We start from the raw sequence: 6,000 nt of genomic DNA, 5'->3' as shown, positions 1-6,000 counted from the left end.
ACTTTTGTTGACGTGCTTACACTTGAGGTTGATTCTGGCCTATTTGTAGCAGCTAGGATAAGAATGTACAGCAACACATCTCTAAAGCTTCAAGAGACATAAAAACAGCCCCCCCTCACTGCAATTATTTGCTGGAGTTTGTAAAGAGAATATCTCTCAAGGAATTTTCTGCACAAACTCTGACACGTTTTTCCCCTGTGAATTACTAATACTGGCTGCTCCTGGGGACAAGATGGTACCATTTACTCTTGGTAAGAATGGCATTTCCTCCATTCTTCGTAGGACCACCACCACCCTCCTTTCCACTCCTCTCTCTTCCTGAGACCACACAGCCTCCTTTTATCTCTGCAGCCCTCCCATCCCAATCATACCCCTTGTTCACATCTTTCTTCTAGAGATCAAATGTCAGCACCCTTTCAGGGAAAGGTAGATGTAGTACTGTCTACCAACAACTAATGTTTAGCTACTGATATTTCTGTTCCTTCCTATGGACAATCCATGGAAACTTGCTACAAATTGGTAGCTAGAGCAAGCAGAAGCAAGTATCAGGCTTTATTGAAGCTGCTCAGGTTAGTTGTTGATTATCTCTGTGAGGATGCTCAGGCTAATAAATAGAAACATAACCCACCAGCAAAGTCCCATCGGGGCATACACAGTACAGTTAAAAACATGCTCTTTAGAAAAGAAATGGTGTTGCATAGTATTGTGGCATTGGGGTATAAATACGACTAAGCGCCTTTTTGGGAATGTCCATGACCATTTTTTTTTTACCAAAACTTCAAATTTTGATTAAGGGAAAAATGGGGAAAATGTGCGTTTCACGATTTCTCTTCACCATCTCTTTCTTCCCCAGCTCCAGGTGCAACATTTTTAAAGCCTGAAACAGTGCTAATCTAAAGAGCATTGCTTTGGGAGGAAGGGCACTTCAAATTTGTGTGGGTACTTCTAGGTGCCTGTGGCTACGTGGCTTGCCGATGCTTTGAAGTTTGTAACTCCAAGTTCCCAAGGAGAGAATTAGCCTAATGAGGTGCTGCATATGCAGCGTAGCACCTCATTGCTAATCTCCAGTCTGGATCATTTACATGACCCCTTTGAAGGAGGGGCCTAGCGTAGACAAGCCCCTGGAGTGATAAAAAGTTACACTGACAGACGTCCTTATGTAGGCAGCCCTATATTGGCAAGAAAGGTTCTCCTGCCAACATAGCTGCCACCACTCATTGGGGGTAATTTAATTATGTCCATGAGAGAGCTCTCTCCCATTGGCAGAAACTTTCTACATGGCAGACAGCTGTGCAGCTCTAAGTTCTGTTACCATGGTCATGCTGTTGCTTGAGGATGACTCTTGCATGTGGCCGTTAGCAGTCTGGATGGACCGGTTTAGTTCAGGGGTGGCAATAATTTCTGCCAGGGGAGGAGAGGCCATGCCGTAAATTTTGGAAAGGTCTCAGGGGCCGCACCTTTCTTATTAGTGAAATGCTCACGCTGTACTGCGGGGTGGGCAAGATCGAGCCCATGAGCTTGATCTGGCCTCCAGGTTACAGCTCGCCCATATACTATTTATATGGGGGCTGGGAGCTACATGCTTTTTAAATAGCAGCAACAGCAATCCCAGGTGGCCTGGTAGCGGTGGTGGCTGGAAGCCAAGCATGGAGCCCATTGAATTGCTGCTGTTTAAGGGTCTCCTATTCCTTGCTGCTCCCATGCTGCCTGGCTACCATCTGAGGTTCTTGTGGCTACTAAAAAGCCCAGAGCTCCTGGCCCATGCCACTACATCGGCAATGCTGAGGTTGAGGGCTGCAAACCTTTAAATAGACTAGATTTATGTAGAGCCAAGCTTACAATAAGAGACAAAAATCTTTAGTCTTGTCCAAATAGCTTACAGAAGAAGACTGAAACATGAAAGAAGTAATATAAATAACTTTGACTGTGATTTGTACACAGTTCAAGAATTCATCATTTCACTTGTGTGCATGATTAATACTCAGATGCCAATGTTAAAGATGAGCCTAATGGATTTGGGAAGAGGTCGGTTTCCTCTTAGTATTTTGAAACTGTGGACCCAATCCACAGCTTGTTTAAATCCACATTCCACACTGTAGTCAATAGAACTATGCCAATTCACACCAGATACAGAACTGGTTCTTTGGCTTTGTAATTATATTTAATAGATGTACGTGAAAGGCCTCTTCAAAGCTGAAGCTGAGCCCCTAAAGATTTTCCCAGGATCAAAGAAGTAGAATTTATTTTCAGTTCTCTGAATTTAGGGCCTTCACAGAAGTAAAAATTGAAAGCTGTGCAATCCCAGTGAAAACAAATGACTTTGCATTGCTCTGGGCTTTTGTTCAACAAGAGTATAGATAGCTAAGGTAACTTGGCATGTTATTTTTTTTGGTAAGTTTTGGTGCATATCTGGGAATGATCAGTGGTTGAAAACGTACTACAGTTCTATGTGTCAATCTCCCAAGAATTCTTTCCTTGTGTAATCCACACACCTAGGTGTGGTTCACTGTCCCATTTAGTGGCACCTAGACCGCTTACAGAGAGAAAAAAATGAATCTCTTCTGAAGCCTTCTCTGGTGGACAACTGGCTTTTGGCTGAAAGTGTACTGGCTGCTGCACTAAGCTCCCCAGAGACAAGGTTCAAGTCTGCTATGGACAGTTACATTTTCCTTTCCACCTCCATGCTCTCTACATACACACCACAAACAACAACATTTTATGCTGCTTATTTATTGCATGAGCCCTTGTGATTAAATGGTGCAATGCCTCTTACAAGAGGGGATAACAAAACAAGAACTGCCGTTTCTCATGAGAAGGGGAAGGCATTACACTATGGCACTTCAGTAACTGTATAAAAATACCAAAACAGTCCTCCTCCTTTGCAGAGTACCTCCACTACCCAACATTTTATCTGTCTTTTGACCACTCCATTGATTACAAATTTAATTGTCGTGAGTTTGTAAATAGGAGGAGAAGAAGTGGAAAACCAAGCAGAAGAAAAATTGCCATGGCTCCAGTAGGCCAAAGCTTTTAGTTTCCAACTCGCTGTGTGACTTTGGGCAAGCTAACAATGTTAGGAACCATTCAGGAAGGGATAGATAAGAAGACAGTAAATATCACAGGGCCACTGTGTACATCCATGGGACGCTTATTGTTCGACTATTGTTTGTTCTGGTCGCAGCATCTCAAAAAAGGGGCATTGGGTTTGGAAAAAGTGCAGAGAGAGGCAACAGGAGTAACTGGCTTATGAAGCAGCTTCCATATGTGGAGGAATTTTAAAAGACTGGGACTTTTCCTGGTAGAAGGAGGAGAATAAGGAGGTACCTGATCTGAGTTCTGTAAAATCAAGAAGGGTGTGGATAATGTGGTGTTTCAGGTCACGCATGAATATGGGGTCCTGAGGCCATAGGATTGACTGCTACCACAGGCCCCGGGGCAAGCTAGACCTGGCTTTGTACCCCCGGAAGAGGCAGAGCCTGGAGCCATCAATCCTTTGTGTCACTTGGATCGTGGTGCTGGACCCACCTTTTCACACTGCTGCATGGGGTGGTGGAGCAGAGCTTCCAGGGCATTTCAAAGGCTGCCAAAGTAGAAGTGGGGGTAGCCTGATCTCTGGGCTACGTTGAACTGCCAGGATCTGGGACAACTGCTCCCCTTCGGCTCCCCCATCAGTGAGCTTGTCAAAAGAATAACTCTGCTGGGTCAGAGTAGTGGTCTGTATAGCCCAGTGTCCTGTCTTCTGAGAATGTCCAGTGCCATGTGCTTCAGAGAAAGTGAGTCTGTTCTGCTCAGTCATGGAAAGATCCATTTCTGGCTTTTGGGAGTCAGGGGCTAGGGCCACCCACAGCATGGGCTAGCATCCCTGACCATGTTGGATAATGCAGGTTGCACCTCCCTTGTCCGACCCCCTCAGGATCTGAGTGGCTCCCAACAAGGGGAGATTGGGCTGTCTCCCTGGGGAGGGGGCACCCCTGCAGAGCTTTGCAGGGCCCCCTGCCAGATGGTAGCACCTGTGGGGATACAGGTGGGGCTCCAAGCACCAACTGACTCCCAGTCACAGGGCTTCCAGTGCGGCTCTCTGCCTCAGCTGGCTCCCCATCATGGAGCTGTTGGGGTCCCTCTGGCCAGGCAGGGGTCTCCACAGCTGTGAGGCTGCTGGTGCGGTTCTGCCCCATCGACGGTTCCCAGCTGCAGGGCTGTTGGGGGTTTCCCTGCTCCCAGCCTCTGTACCCCTAGCCAGACAGAGGTTCCTGAATCTGGGGCTGGTGGCAAGCTCTGTGCCCTAGCCTGCTCCCAGCTATGGGGTTGCTGGGGTTCTGCCGGTTGGGGTCCCATGGGTGGTCTCTGGTCCAGCAAAGTCCATTCTCCTGCTGGACAAGGGATGGTGCCAGATGCGGGAATTTCAACCTGTAGTTCGTGATAGACTTATTCTCCATAAACTTACCTAGTTCTTTTTTGAACCTCTTTTAGTTTTGGCCTTCTCAACATCCTCTGGGAATGAGTCCCACAGGCTGAGATACATTGACTGAAGCACTTTCTTTTCGGTTTTGCTTTTAAACCTGCTTGTCAGTTTTGTTTCGTGACCCAATCACAATTTTATAAACTGCTGTTTCCCATCTTAGTCATCTCTTTTCTGAGCTGAGAAGTCCCAGGCTTTTAAATCTCTCCTCAGTCACCCAATGAAATTCGTGTGAGCCTGGGAGAAAAAGTATATTAGTGCTGCAGTGACACAGCAAACACACTGCCAAGGGAAATCCAATATTTTTTTTTCTCTTCGCAACTTTCTGGTGGTGTGGGAGGGTAAGATGGCAGGTGTAACGTAACACTGGCAGGTGAAGTTGAGTGACAACTTACAATAAAGTAGCAAATGGTCTGAGCAAGGTGGCTTGGTTTTAATATGTTTGTTGATGGCACTTTTGCCCAGGGAGGGTCCATAATTCATTTCTCTGGTCACAACATGTGGCTAGGAGACAAAGAAAATTAATTTGACAATCCCGCATGGAGCCGGGCAAGACTCTTCTGGATGGCGTAGCTTATGGGCAGTTTAATTTCCTTTGAGTTGCTTTCCCTCCTCTAGCTAGAACTCCTAAAAATAAAGAGATGTTTTTTGTTTTAGGCTGTGCCTTGCAGCAAGTCTGACAAAATATATACTTTTAATGTGGAAAAACTCCAAAGCTATTCCCTGTCTCTCTTGTTGCTATGAGCAGCACAATGAGCTCCTCATATCTTAATGGTTTTAAATTAATCATTTTAGATCACTGATAGCCTTTGGCTTAGAGTCCATTTTTGTTAAACTACAGACACCAGAAGTCTTGAGGCTGAATTGCAAAGGTTTTGTAAGCAACCTCTTCATGTAGCTCAAGAGCCTCAAATCAGGAAGCATGCAAAGCTAAACATTTAAAAATATATTTTGTTCTGGCACCAGCAAATGTCTGAGAATAAGGCTTAATCAGGAGAGGCTTTTTACTTTGCAATTATTGCACTGCGAGCCACAAAGAAGTCCTTAAAGAGCTACATGTGGCTCTGGAGAGGCAGTTTGCACACCCCTGCCCTAGATAACCTATGTCGAATGCATCAGGTGTAAACCTGAAATTGACTTTATCCAAAGGATGAAAGCACAGTGAACAAAAATGCCTTTTCCCTGGCAGGCTGAAGAGCTGTGGTGTCGGGAGATGTCTGCCACCTGGAATGTGGCTTTTCTCCAACAAGGCGTAATGTAAAATGCATCAAAGGAAGTGAAAGACTCTCTGTTCTTGCTCTTCAGCATTCTGGGCATACATCTTTTGTTCCCAGCTGATATTTGATGCTGTGCAGAAGGATGTGTGCATTGGGTCTCTGCTTGTACAGTGACCCTCTCCCCTCATCCCCATGCCACTCAACCCAACAAGAACATCCTGCTACTGGAGTAACATGGGCAAATATAAAGCCATAGTTTTATTCTTTTTGACAGGTTTAGTGGTCTTAGAAAAGTCTGTCTGTAACCCATACACCTGTTGGGCA

This window comes from Carettochelys insculpta, chromosome 5, assembly GCF_033958435.1.
Source record: "Carettochelys insculpta isolate YL-2023 chromosome 5, ASM3395843v1, whole genome shotgun sequence".
Lineage (NCBI taxonomy): Eukaryota > Metazoa > Chordata > Testudines > Carettochelyidae > Carettochelys > Carettochelys insculpta.
Note: the sequence above shows the minus strand (reverse complement) of the source record.